The following is a 15,607-nucleotide window of genomic DNA, read 5'->3' on the forward strand; positions in this document are numbered from 1 at the left end:
ATTTTGCATACTTACCCAAGGTAAAACCTTTGCACATGTCCACTTGCTCAAGTTTACCTTTGGGAATTCTGGTAGAAATCTGCTGCATTATCTTCAAGGCCCCATGATGCAAGTGGCCAAACCGTCTATCCCATAACTTGCCAATATCTTGGCTTTGCACCAATTATGTTTTGGAACTCAATGTAGCACAGTCATGTACCTCCAGCTTGTAGAGATTCTTCACTCGAATCCCAATCCTCTTGGTTTGACCCGTGGCTATGTATCTCAGGAACGCCTTTCCTTTACTGAAGACTACATCATAGACTTTGTCTTCCAACATCGCGATCGATACCAAGTTTTTCTTCAGTCCAGGCACATACTTTACATCAGTCAGGGTGAGAGGAGCTCCATGCTCCCTCTGAAACACAACTATACCTTCACCTGAAACATGGTATTTTCCATCATCGCCCGTCTCGATGCGCATCTAGAGGTCTTTCTCCTCCAAGGTACTGAATAAACTCTTATCGTCGGTCATGTGGAATTAGGCTCCACTGTCCAGGTACCAAACACATCCCACCATCGATGAAACCATGCATGCGATGAGGGTAAAATCTAATTCAAACTGTGAGGTCAGTGCCTCACCTTCTGATCCTTTTGAGGATCCCTTCTTAGATTTATTCAATGGACAATTAGTTGCATAATGGCCCACCTCATGACAATCTAAGCATCTCACTTTAGATTTGTCAATCTTCTTCCCACCATGGGAAGAACTCGATTTGGAATGGGAAGCCTTCCTTTCCCTTTCCATGCCTTACTTGCTAAGGCTATATTTTCTTCATCATCATGCTTAGATGAAGAACCATCTCTGGTGCTTCCTGATCTCCTCCTGCATCACATCCGATGACAATCATTCCCAATCTGGAAGTTTCTCTCTTCCATTCACTGAATCCTAGTAGCTATGCCAATTCTTAAGAAGATTGAGGAGAGCAAGACTCACCATATCATCATCAGCTGTCATGATTCCTACACTTCCAAGCTCATCTCTGTAGGTGGTGAGATTGTTTAGATATGTAGAGATCGTGTCACCCTTTCCACACTTGATTTCCTTAAGCTTGTCCTTCAGCGCCAGCTTCCTCTGGTCGTTGTTGTTCTGATATAGATCCTTCAATGTCTTCCACATTGAAAACATAGTCTCCTTCCCATGGAGACTCGAGACAATATGGTCTCGAACTCCCTTCAGAAGAATCCTCCTCGCTCTCGCCACACATTTCTTCCATTTCGCTAATTCTTGGACATTAGCTGCTGTTGGCTTAGGGACTTCTTGATCAATGAAGTCCTTCAAACCATTGTCTTCTATTACCGCTTTCATGCGATCCTTCCATGCTATGTAATTCGAGCTGCCATCTAGGGCATACTCGAGTCTCAAGCCATTGAATGCCATTGGTGAACTTTAAGATGTGATAAAAAATCGATTTTGTACCTACAATCAAGAACTTCAAACTTCGAACTTCTCCCTTCTTTGTATACTGTTCTCTGCGTTGATTGCTTTTGCTTTGCTACCATGTAGAACTTATCACTGTAGATTAAACTGATTATGCAATGTACTAAAGCAAAATACTTAATCTACTTCTACAATCAAACTTGCAGAAGTTTAATCGATTTTGAGAAAGATCAAACAGAACACATATAACAGAGAAGAAGATTCAGTCATACATGAAACACAGAAGAATACTCTGGGGAATGCCTCAGCTAAAAACCCTGCTATCTGTATTATCATACAAGTGGAAATATCTCAGGATTACACAAAGCTTTATCTCTCAAGCTATCCAGCTCTCAGTACAATCCCTCACTATAGCTCATAGACAGAATAGACAACAACTGGTGAAACTAAATTCGAATTTTAATTCTCAATTTTGATTCAAGGACAAATCAAAATTGGAATATATCCTGAAATGCTATCTATAGCAATGTTATTTTTAACATTTCTTGTTGCTATTTTCAACACATATTTCCTTGCGCAGTTTCTCCTGGGTGATCCTACTGTTACCAAGTGGAACACTGTTCACTCACACTAATCTCACACCCTGTAAAACTGCACAATCCTCAAGGAACCTTCCCTTGACTGCATGGATGAGTTGCCTTTATAGGAAAACTCATCCAACTGATAGTAACCTATCCTTGACATTGATCTCAACTAGGTCTTCCTCTGAATAGACATGCATGAGTTACTAATGAGAGAATCTTCAGTTATCTGGAGTACACTAGTTGGATGCATGCATGCATTAACTGACTGAACTCACAATTAGTTCTTCAAACAGTTTGGAACTAATTTAACTAGACTTAACTCAGTAAACTGAGCTAACTAATTACAACTCAAATATAACTCAACCTTATCTCCTTAATTTAGGGATAATCTCCTTAATTTGAGGGATAACTGTTGCATGAATTCACAAAGACTTCTAACTTGAATTTCTCCAACTAATTAATCCATAATGAGTTAATTTATTATTTTCCAAGTAGTTGGTGAGACTAAATTCAAATTTTAATTCAAGGGCAAATTAAAATTGGGATATTCTAGATTCTATTTTTATCATTTCTTGTTTTTATTTTCAACACTCCCTCTCAACAAGAAAGGAATTCAACTTGATCCTAATCCTGGATCTTTGGGATGTTTGGCATGCAACACTTTTCTCTAGTGTTGTTGCTTCAGCAACTCCAGAAACAAAAAAACATCCAACCTGAATCAATATGATGCATCTGTCATCAAAGTATCTGACTGCTATTGCCTCTGTCAACTGAAAACTTTGTACTGTTGCTGACTCTGCCTTTCTGCACTGTTGTCAATCCTTCTCTGTTGTCTTCAGTATCTGACTGCTCTAGCATCTGTCACTTTGATCACTAACTGCATCAATCCCACTAATTCCTCCTGCTACTATGTACCTTGGGATCCCGTAGCAAGTTACGATCCATGAGATAAATCCTCTCGATGGACCCTCCCCAATTTCATCCTTCTTGAGACTATCACTTCACATTTCCCCACCTCACACCTAGAGGTATGGATGCAGGTGCTCCCTCTGCCCACTTGGCATGAAATTTCTCCCTACTGGAGGTCTCTGCATGAGTGGATGCCTCCACTCGGTCTCCTCTCCGCTTCTCTAACTGTGGCTCCTCCACAATTGTCTGAGACTTCTTTTGGGGTTGCATGTTGAGAGGTAATTTACTCTCCCTCTTAACCACCAAGTCTCTAACATTTGCCTTGCTCCTCAAGGCTTTGCATGCATCTTGAACCTCAAGAGCATAAAGGTTCATAACTCTTGAACTGATTTGTTTCACTTGTCCCGTGGTGATGTGTATAAGGAAAACCTTTCCCTTACTGAAGACAACATCATAGCCTTTGTACTCCAACATCGCAATTGATACCAAGTTCTTCTTCAGTCCAAGCACATACTTCACATCTGTCAAGGTGATATGAGCTCCATGCTCCCTCTAAAAAGAAATCGTGCCCACTCCTAAAACATTGTGCCTTTCATCGTCACCCATCTCTATGCGCATCTTGAGGTCTTTCTCCTCCAAGGTACTAAATAAAATTTTATCACCGGTCATGTGGAATGAGGCAACACTATCAAGATACCAAACAAAACCCATCATCGATGAAAACATGAGCAGGATAGCTCTGAAAAAATGCTGAGGATAGCTCTTTGAAATGTGGCAGGAGCATTGCATAAGCCAAAAGGTAAAACTTTGTAGGCAAATGTTCCCCAAGGACAAGTAAAATTAGTTTTGTCTTGGTATTCAAGGGCAATCTGAATCTGATTGTATCCACTGAAGCCATCTAAGAAAGAAAAGAAATTCTTTCCTGCCAAAGTGTCTAATACCTGATCGATGAATGGAAGGGGAAAGTGGTCTTTTTGTGTTGCTTTATTTAATTCTCTATAGTCTACACAAATTCTCCACTTCCCATTCTTCTTCGGTGCCACAACAAGTGGAGAGACCCATTTACTGTCGGAGATAGGGTAGATGAAGTTAACATCTAAAAGTTTTTGGAGTTCAGCTTCTACAACGTCTTTTAGATGAGTATTAAGTCTCCTTTGTGGTTGGCGAACAGGTCTCGCATCCTTTTCTAGATAAATGCAGTGTGTACGTAACTGGGGATCAATTCCTTTCATATCAGGGTAGTCCCATGCAAATGCCTCTTTATGTTTCCTCAATAACTGGATGAGTTTCTTTTCTTATTTTAAAGTCAGGTTGGCATTGATGTTTAAAGTCTTTCCTGGCTCAATTTCCACAATTTTGCTATTCGAGACAGAGGTAGTAGGTATTGAGTGATCATGCGTGTCTTTCAGAAGGTCCTCTTCTAATTCATTATCAAATGCCGCTTCTATCATGTGACATTGTACGTGGGATCTGGGTTCGGCTTAGCTAATAAAATTATTAATGGCATCGTCTTCTGTTTGGTCCTTGAAATCGAGGGCCTCTTGTATGGTTAATGGAGATCTAATATTTTCTGTGAGGTATGATACAGGGTGCTTGTTAGTTTTTATTATGGTGACACTTAGCTACGTTGGGGGGTATAAAGCTAGATTCTTAATGTTTGTCCCCCTAGAGATGGTCATATTTCCTTGTCGACAGCCAATATAAGCATCGACGATTGCGAGCCAAGGTCTGCCTAAGATCAATGGGTGTCCATCAAGTCGGTTTTTGGGGTTTATTATCAGAAAATCAGCCGGATATTCCCAGGAATCAACAGATACCATGACATCCTGTAGTGTGCCCTCTGGCCTAACTACAGATCGATCAGCTAGTTCTAATAAAGTGGAGGTTGGTTCTATTGAGGCAATGCCCAGTTTTTGGCAAGTAGCAGTTGTTAAGATGTTAATTGCAGCTCCTAGATCAAATAAGGCATTTGAGAAGGTTTTACCATAGATTTGTACTGTTACTATTGGATTTCCTGGGTCTTCGTATTTAACAGGTGTTTCTTTTCCTGATAGTAAATCAGATAAAGTGCCAACTACTTGGACTTTTGGGTTATTTGTTATTGTCCTCCTTGGTTTCTTTATACATAGTTCTTTGATAGTCTTTGCATATATCGGAATGTCTTGAATGGCTTGGAGGAGCGGGATTTTTATGTATAGGTTTCATAATTCTCCCAGAATGTCAAAATCAGGATGTTGTATAGGTCAGTGTATAATTAAGCGTTCTAGGAATGGAGGAGAGGAGGTGGTTGCTAGATCATGAATTTGTTGTCTGGGCGTGTCCTCTTCCTGTAACGGTTGTTCTATAGGTAACTAATTTTCAACTTGAACTGTTTTATCTCCCTCTGTTTCAATAATACGCCCCGATCTTAATTGAAGGTCATCACACTCCTTTAGATCAGTTCCTGTCTCTGATGTTTTGATTATTTGAATGGTCTGGACCGGTCTATTATTTGGATTGGGGTTGGGTTGGGCTGGGAGTTGCGGCCTTAAATTAGACTGGGGATTTTGTTGTAGAGCTGGCAGTGTAGGCTGAGGGAGCGGGATAGTTCTAATTGGCTAAATCATCGGTCTTTTCCACTTTGTCTGCCAGGTTTGACTCTGTGAAGTAGGAGGAGTCCATTGCGGTGGAAAATCATTGATTTGCCAATATGGTTGGGTATGGGGAAAATTTGGCCGATTGGGTTGGCTTACTTGACTCAGCCATGGAGATGATGAAGGGAATGATTGTTGTGACCAATTCGGGAAGGGAGGTTGATTTTGCCACATTGAGTTATATTGTTGAGCATGGTATTGCTGAGGCTGGAAAGAAGAAGCTGGGTCTGAAAACATACCTGTTTGTCGCGGCTGCCACTGACGGCGCTGATTAAGTAGATACACTAGTTCTAGCTCTTCTTCTGCTTCCTTGTATACTGCTTTCAATCCAGGAAGTGAGGGGCAACTCTCTGTGGAGTGGTCTTTTGTACAAATGGCACAAACTTGAACTGCATCTAATGGACACTCCTTGTGGCTGTGTTTCTTCCTGCATCTGGGATAGAAGATTGCCAAATTCTATTCTGCTTCTACTTGCTTTTGTTTAGCTTGCATAATATCAAGTTGTGTTGTCAGCGTCCCCAATATGTCAGTTTTAAAATTTTCTAGTAAATTTCCAATTTCTGCACGAGTTACTCCTTCTGCCGAAATTCTATTATCTCTTACAAATTGATCATGCTCTGCTGGTTTCAGTCTTGTGCTGCCTCTCGAACTCCTGATACATAAATCAATAATGTCAGCAAAATTTTCTTGATAAATATCTCCTTTCCCCATAATGTTTAATGTCTCAATCCATTGCTCCTTCATTCCCCTAATTAATGTTGTTTTTAATAGATTATCAGGTAAAGGTAATGATGCATAAGGAGATCTTTGAAGATTATACTCGAATCGTTCAACATACTCTTCCAATGTTTCATTTGGTTTAGCTTTCATCTGAAATATTTCATCTTTTAATTCTCGAGACCTGCAATAGTCCTGATACTTTTTTAGAAAAGACTCTTTCATTTGATCCCAATTATTTATAACACCACCACCTAATCCCATAAACCATCTCAAAGCAGCTCCTTTTAATGTAGAAGGAAATAATTTCAGTTTCTAGGGATCGGTGGTATAGTCATATCCTCTACACAGCACATCAAATTCGAACAGAAATGCATCCAGATCTTCTGATGTAAGGTCGTGGAATGTAGGGATATGCTGAAGAGGAATTGCTTTCATAGGTGCATTGGCTACAGTATCCACAATGGGGTATTGCAGAGTATAGGTTTGGGTGTTAGGCTGATTCTGGGCCATTTGGTGAAATATGTGCCAATAGCCTTCGGGGATATCTAGAAGGGTATTCCTAGGTTGTTGAGAGGGAATGGCTCTAATAGGAATGGCCTTGACAACACTTCCTTTATCTGGGATGATGAGAGTGCCTAATGTCTGAGGGGATTCAGGTTCTTGAATTTCATTATAAATGATTTTTGCAGCACTTCCCTTATCTGGGTTGCTTAATGGCTGAATTACCCTAAAAGGAGATTTTGGTTCTTCTGCTTCTCTTGTTTCTCCCCTTCCTTCACGCAGATTGCTAAGGTTCCCTTCTTGCAATGATTTTGGGCTAGAATTTTCAATTTCTTGAAAATCTTGCTCTTCGGTTTGACTATGCACCTCAGTAAAGGCTACAGATGGTGATCCTGTGGCCTGAAGGGAACTAGTAGGCTGTCTAGAAATAACTTTTCTAGGTCTTACTGAAGGCTGAGATTCTACTTTCTTAAGGATTTCGTCTATAAAGGTCAATCGGCCAAGGGTCACCGACCCCTTAGCTTTATCAGGCTTGGGTAGAGGTTTAGGATTCTTTTCTGGCTTTTTCTACTTAGTCATGCACACAAATCAACTGCTAGGTTCTACCCAAACAAACAGTAACATATCTATAGGAAAGCGAGCAGGGGAGCAGGGCTATTACATACTCCACACGCAGGTTCTTACCTTCCATCTTTAAAACCCAGCTCTTTCCTAGCAGGCTCTTACACTACTCTGGAAAAGAAACAAATGGCTACACTCTTCCCTGGCAATGGCGCCAAAATGTCGAGCCGTAAAAAGGGTCTTTTTCACCTCTAATTACCTCACATTAACTTGTCAATCCAGGAATGATTTGTTATCTCAAAGAGTGTACTCAGTCTGAGGCTGTCATTTGTCAGAGTAATGCTAGTAGTATAGTGCTCAAGAAAATACAAGAGTAAACGGATGCTTGAAAGAAAATCTACTTACAGCAAAATACCTTGAAGCCTAAATCATTCATTCAGAAAACTAAGAAATTTATCAGTCAAGGGTCCAGTAACAATAACTCATCCCTTTGGAAACTGATGTAACTAAAAGTAATCAAGGAACAGATCATCAATCTGGGGACTAGACAGCAAATTCCAATGCCCACTACAGTTTCAGATCGTTCTGCACACCGAAGCAATCAGTAACGCAAATAACCAGAAATGGAACAGCAATTAAGAAAAGGAACATCGATTAGAAAATGTAACAGCAACTAAGTCTAAGGAGCAGCAACACCTTAATCTACAGAAACGAGTATAAAAACCTCATCCTACAGGAATCGAATATCAATCTTTACTCAAAGGATAAATCAGACAACAAATAGAAATGGAACGACAAACAATTACCAATGAAACATAAAACAACGTGTAGTACCAATCGTAGATACACAGTGCCGAAATAGACAATACACACAACACACAGAATAGTAATCTGAGTTTGATACCACGAGTACTGATCCCGATTAGAAAGGGCAACGATCACAATTCATAATGGAACAACAATGTCAATTGAACAACAATCGTATGAAGTGTAAACCATAGAAGAATACAATAATACCAACTTAAGAAGATTACAGCTTGGTTACTTTGCAATTGAACAGCAATAACATTCTGTAAAGATCAACGATATTACATTAATGACTTTAAAGGAACAACAATGCATTATAAGATCAGAATGCACGTTATGACTTTCTTGTTGTAGAGAACGATATATAAAATATAACAGAGTTGCGATATAAAATAACAAAGAACACCAGATTACCGATTAAAGCTGATAATACAAACCACACACGAACCAAAGATAATAATACAGGAGCAAGTGTTCCACCAGGGCCGGGCCCTTAGCCTCCAGGGATACACCGCTTGAAGTTATTCCAGAATCACAGATGGAACAACAACTAGATTTATATTAAAGCATTGAAACAAAGTTACAGTAAATCTCTTCTCGACGAGAGTCGATGATCAAAGTTCAAGTACAAAGCAAAGTTACATGACAAATTAACAGTCTTCCCCGGGCTAACAGTGCTACCCCTACTTATTGTTGAGTCTTGAAAATGTCATTCATTTCCATTACACTTTCACTATTATGTCCATTATATCACCTCCATTTCACCTCCATTTCACTACTATGTCACCACATTCATCCCACTTTCATTATCATTGGGCCACCTTTATGTTTTTCCAATCTTTATTATTTCTAAGCCTTTTAAGTGAATTTGTGGTTAAACATTAGAAAATAATGTGCATATGCTTATACCTAACAAATGGGTTGAGATTGTTGACATGTGTAGGTTGAAAGGAGGCTTCTAGAAGTCCCTTATGTGGCACCCCAAGGCGAAATTCGAATTTGAGTGGAAAGAATCATGGGATCATGAGGATATGTGTCACATCTCCTAATTGTATTGTAACTCTAAGAAGACATGTGTCTTATCAGTTCCTATTTTGATTAGGACTCTAGAGGTAGAGGGAGAGATTCATGGATTCTCATTAATGAGATGGCTCTCATCTTTTTGTATAAATAGAAGATCTCTCTCCTTCATTTGTTAGTCTTTAGTCCCTAGTTCTTAAGTTTGTAGTTCTTCCTTGATGGCTTTTGAAAGCTTTGGAGAAATTTGTTGTACTTTGTACTTTTGAAGAAATTGAATAAAGCTTTGATGTTCTCAACATGGAAGGAGATGTGAAGTAGATGTCATGGAGCATATTAGAATGTAAGGTAGAGTAGATTTCATTTTGTAAATATTGCTTTGTAGAATGTAAGGTAGAGTAGATTTCATTTTGTCAATTTTGCTTTGATTTCATTATGTTATTTGATTGCTTTCAAGTTTGATAGATTAGATTTTTCATTCATGCAATTTTAATTCATGCAAGTGTGTTCAATTTTGCTTTGATTTCATAAGTGGCAGAGGGCCCCTGCTCACTAAAGCCTTGTACAGTTGTCATTTAAATGCTGCGTTTTATTTCATCATGTATATTAGCTATACATAACAAGCTGTTTTGATTACTGTTGTTTTACATTAATTTTGTTATGCTTCTGTATATTAGTTGTACATAAATTTCTTTCAAGTTGATTGTAGATTATTGATGCACATAGCCTTTTAATGACTAATGACATGATAGAATCATCTTGTCCTTCTGTTGAAGCAACAAGGATACTGGGTCTCATAGTCACTAGCTCATTGTTTGGTTATTGCATTTTATTTACACTTTTGTTTAAATACTAATTCCATCAATAACATGTTTTAAGTTCTTTTGAAGTGCTAAGTTTTGGAAGTTACTATTAGGGACATAGGCCTTGTCTTGAAATCTTTATCCATACTTGTCCTTTAAAAGTATTCTTAAGACCTTAGAATAGGATTTCCATTTGCATTAAATGCTTTAGAAAACCAACAAGAACAAAACCCCAAAAACAACATAAACTATAAAACAACGAAGTAAGAGAAAGGTTAACTAAGCACATATGGTGCACCACACTTCATCAGTTTACGATACCCGGATTGATAATTTATGTAGAGCAATTTAAGACATTAAATTGACTAGACATTTTGGCACCGTTGCCGGGGAAGTGTAATTAGGAGACCTTATTTCTTACATCTGAAAAAAAAAAAAAAATTAACAATTATTGAGTATGCTCTCCTCCCGCACTTTGTGTGATCTGGAGGATCAGAAAAATAATTGTTATGTAAAAAAAAAAAGTTAATAATTCTTGAGTATGCTCTTCTCTTGCACTTTGTGTGATCTGGAGGATCAGAAAAAGAATTATTATGTAAAAAAAAAAAAAGGAGACAAAATAAACTTCAACATTTCAATTGATTCAATTAAAAAAAAAAAAAAAAAAAAAATGATGAAAAAATGAAACTCAACTGCTTTGATAGGTTCAAATTGTCCAAAATTGTCTGGTTATGCTTTGTAGTGGTCTTCAAAACACTGTATCCTGTTTTAATAAGGTTTTGCAACTTAGTTGCGGAAACTGCCCTGATTCCGCAGCTAGCTGAGAATTCCGCAGCTGTTTCAAGGTTTAGCACGTTACAAGCGTCCAATGAAGAAACCGACCACATGGGCATCTCCAGAATTGTCCCGACATGGATCCTATCCTAGTCACCCAGCTCAGATCGATGAAAAACCAGCCTAGGACCTCAGTCAAAGTCATGTTTTTAGCATGTTTTTCTTGAAGTATTTGCTGCTTGAAATTGAAAATCATTAATCCTTTTTATAAAATTTTACAATTTCAGAGAAAAAAAAAGAGAAAAGCAATCTATGGCTATCTCCATTCCTAGTTTTCACTGTGGCTTCAATAAAAATCCGCCTCCCTGACCAAGCATTGGCCCTGAAACAAACCTGCAAGAACATTTGTTAAAAAAAAAAAAAATAGAAGCTACAATCAGGAGACACTCAAAAGAAAGCTGCAGATAGAATAGGAAAGCCTAAAACCTTTCAGCGCATTCAACGGAAAAAACGTGATATACTACAGATGCTTAACAAATTTCCTAATAAGAAGGAAAATATCAAAGTTTCTGTTGAGCCAGAAAAGCGTAGTGCACTTGCGCTGTGCTCACAGGTTATGGAAGCCTTGGATGGTGGGTCAGTTCTTCAAAAGAAGATATTCAAATTTGGGGACAAAGAACTCCTGGTTCTTATAACAAATCCAAGAGGCAAGGTCCATGTAAGGTTGGCTACAGATATGGAAGGACCACTTACGCTACACTGGGGCTTGTCAAAACATTCAGCTAGGGAGTGGACGCCACCTCCATTGGACATTTTACCTGAAGGGTCGAATCTTTTGCAATTAGCTTGTGAAACACCTTTTAAAGAGGGGTTTGCTGGAGATGCATCATTAAAGTCTGTTGAGATTGAGACTGACAAAAGTAGCTTTCTGGGAATGCCTTTTGTTCTGATCTCCTCTGTTAACTGGATCAAAGACAATGGGTCAGACTTCTATTTTAGTCTAAGAGAAAAAGATACAAAACCTGTAAAGCAGGCCGAATGCAGAACAATGAACATAATAACTCAGAAAAACGTAAACACAGAAAAACGTCATATTTTAAACGTTCGATTTGCCCAAATGGGGATGAATTTTAAAAAACTAAAACATGGGTTTTTTTTCCAGGTGGGTTAATTAGATAACCCAGAAACCGTTTGAAGAAATTTGTGGCGGTCTGGGAGAAATCTTTGGTTCTTTGGAGCCCATTTTTGATTGCCGCGCGTGAAAAAAAACATAACTTTCAATTAAATGAGCGGACAGTGATTTAATTCGGCTCTGTGCTGGCACCTACTTCCAACATATATTAATTATTACATTGCTATTATGAGCATACAATGGCTTTTGAAAAAAAAGTGATTAAAGAATAAATTGGATACAAACAAAATCATGGTTGTCACACAAGAACCAACCATCATGCAATCCAATAAAGATATACTTTGCAACAATAATCAAAATATCATTATGCAAAGTTCAAAGATCAAAATAGAAGACAACAAAAAAAAAAAATGGTTGTAACACAAGAACCAACCATGTTGCAATTCAAGTGAAACACTTTGCAGAAATATGAAGTTATCAAATGATATCATGCAAAGTTAAGCCAAAGCTCAAGGATCAAAAGAGTTAATGTAATATATATTGCATGAGGACATGCAATAACTTCAGTTGGGGGGTATGTTGAGTCTTGAAAATGTCATTCATTTCCATTACACTTTCACTATTATGTCCATTATATCACCTCCATTTCACCTCCATTTCACTACTATGTCACCACATTCATCCCACTTTCATTATCATTGGGCCACCTTTATGTTTTTCCAATCTTTATTATTTCTAAGCCTTTTAAGTGAATTTGTGGTTAAACTTTAGAAAATAATGTGCATATGCTTATACCTAACAAATGGGTTGAGATTGTTGACATGTGTAGGTTGAAAGGAGGCTTCTAGAAGTCCCTTATGTGACACCCCAAGGCCAAATTCGAATTTGAGTGGAAAGAATCATGGGATCATGAGGATATGTGTCACATCTCCTAATTGTATTGTAACTCTAAGAAGACATGTATCTTATCAGTTCCTATTTTGATTAGGACTCTAGAGGTAGAGGGAGAGACTCATGGATTCTCATTAATGAGATGGCTCTCATCTTTTTGTATAAATAGGAGATCTCTCTCCTTCATTTGTTAGTCTTTAGTCCCTAGTTCTTAAGTTTGTAGTTCTTCCTTGATGGCTTTTGAAAGCTTTGGAGAACTTTGTTGTACTTTGTACTTTTGAAGAAATTGAATAAAGCTTTGATGTTCTCAACATGGAAGGAGATGTGAAGTAGATGTCATGGAGCATATTAGAATGTAAGGTAGAGTAGATTTCATTTTGTAAATATTGCTTTGTAGAATGTAAGGTAGAGTAGATTTCATTTTGTAAATATTGCTTTGTAGAATGTAAGGTATAGTAGATTTCATTTTGTCAATTTTGCTTTGATTTCATTATGTTATTTGATTGCTTTCAAGTTTGATAGATTAGATTTTTCATTCATGCAATTTTAATTCATGCAAGTGTGTTCAATTTTGCTTTGATTTCATAAGTGGCAGAGGGCCCCTGCTCACTAAAGCCTTGTACAGTTGTCATTTAAATGCTGCGTTTTATTTCATCATGTATATTAGCTATACATAACAAGCTGTTTTGATTATTGTTGTTTTACATTAATTTTGTTATGCTTCTGTATATTAGTTGTACATAAATTTCTTTCAAGTTGATTGTAGATTAGTGATGCACATAGCCTTTTAATGACTAATGACATGATAGAATCATCTTGTCCTTCTGCTGAAGCAACAAGGATACTGGGTCTCATAGTCACTAGCTCATTGTTTGGTTATTGCATTTTATTTACACTTTTGTTTAAATACTAATTCCATCAATAACATGTTTTAAGTTCTTTTGAAGTGCTAAGTTTTGGAAGTTACCATTAGGGACATAGGCCTTGCCTTGAAATCTTTATCCATACTTGTCCTTTAAAAGTATTCTTAAGACCTTAGAATAGGATTTCCATTTGCATTAAACACTTTAGAAAACCAACAAGAAAAAAACCCCAAAAACAACATAAACTATAAAACAACGAAGTAAGAGAAAGGTTAACTAAGCACATATGGTGCACCACACTTCATCAGTTTACGATACCCGGATTGATAATTTATGTAGAGCAATTTAAGACATTAAATTGACTAGACACTTATAACAGCTGAAGCAGAGATATAAAGGATGCAAAAATAGTTAAAGCAACAATCCCTCAAGATCAAAGGATCCTAAGGGATTCACCAGGCTATTAATCCTTCAGTTATCTAGTCATCTTCTTATGCCGGGTCGATATCTCCTTTTCCTTTCCTTGGCTGAGACGTCTTAATTTAGATTGTCTCGTCTGCATATGGTTCCCTGCCAAAGGGACAACGGTTAGCTTGGCCCTATCTATTTCCTTGGAGCGACAATATTTAGTTTTTCCTTTTTCCTGCATAAGAAATAGTAATTATTAGCACTTTTATGTTGCATATAAATCTTTATAGATTTTGTCATGATTCTCCATTATCTACCTAGTTCATGATGCAAATATGTTACGAGTTCTAGAGAAAAGATGGCCAAACAATCAATGAAAACATACCTTCTTCAATACTCCACAGTTGGGATGACGAGCGTGCAGTTAGGAGAAATGGCGGCATTCCGATCAACGCTACGTGGAAATGGCACACATGTGTCTCCCCATTGAATGGTTGGCAGTGGGTGCAGTGAATCGGCGGTATTTTAAGTCATACTACAGTCAAGGCGGTTTTCGGGTTTTCGGGCATCCTCAAAACCTGAAGTAGTTTTCTAGAAATGAGCCCAATGCCACTCATCGCTCAACACGTGGCTCAAGGAGGAAAGAGAATACTGCCTTCATTGAGCAGGTATTCCTCCTGCTTCTTTTCAGCCCGATATTCCTCTCAGCCGTTGGATCAAACAGTTGCGGATCAATGGCCTAGGTTCACTGTGCATGTTGGTGGGTCCGGGTTATATTCTTGGCTTCCTTAGCGGACCCGAAATCTTTATTTTGTGGGCTCTAATTCCTCTTTGGGTCCATTTCTAGTTTTTCGGGGACACGTGTTTTAGTGTCATTTTGTTCCTCGACCATTGGATCTAGGATGATGGGTCGAGCAGTTTTTTGATTTCTAGGCTCAGTCCTCGAGTCGTTGGCTCTTGTCCCAAGGCGCAAAGTGATAGCCAAATCTTTGGCCCTCTTCTACCTTGGGTTCTATGTATTTTATGTAATCTACTTTATACAAATAAATGAATAGAAGGACCGAATCTTGCTTAATAAAAAAAACAAATATAGTAAAGTACCATAAAATATTGTAGTGGTTTTAGCAAACCACACTTGAGAAAAATTAAGAACACAATAATAGATTTCAGTTGTAACAAATTGACTATGACTGAGATGAAGTCTTCTCTCCCATATGTTGTTGAAGTTCACATATATATGTCATTGGCATTAATTCGTGTGGAAAATGAGATTGTATGCGCATTCGTGCAGTTAATATCGCACCATTAAGTGCTGAAAGCATATGGGTGGTTGTGTCATAGAGACACCTTAGCACCAGCCACTGACTATGAGGTTTAACTAAGAAATTCCAATGTCATGTCACAACCTTTGCAGCTTCTTAATGTTCTCAGCCTTCTACTTTGAACACTCCTACCATGTTTTAGTTAACAATTTCGCATCAGGAAAAGTATCCTCACAATAGTTTGAAATTAGGTTGGCCTATAATAATCTGTCACTGATAGATTCAATGAGATTAATTGAAATATCCTTGGCACTGAAGATTG

Source organism: Pinus tabuliformis, chromosome 7, assembly GCF_031772625.1.
Source record: "Pinus tabuliformis cultivar Carrire ecotype Pingquan chromosome 7, CPIR1, whole genome shotgun sequence".
Taxonomy (NCBI): domain Eukaryota; kingdom Viridiplantae; phylum Streptophyta; class Pinopsida; order Pinales; family Pinaceae; genus Pinus; species Pinus tabuliformis.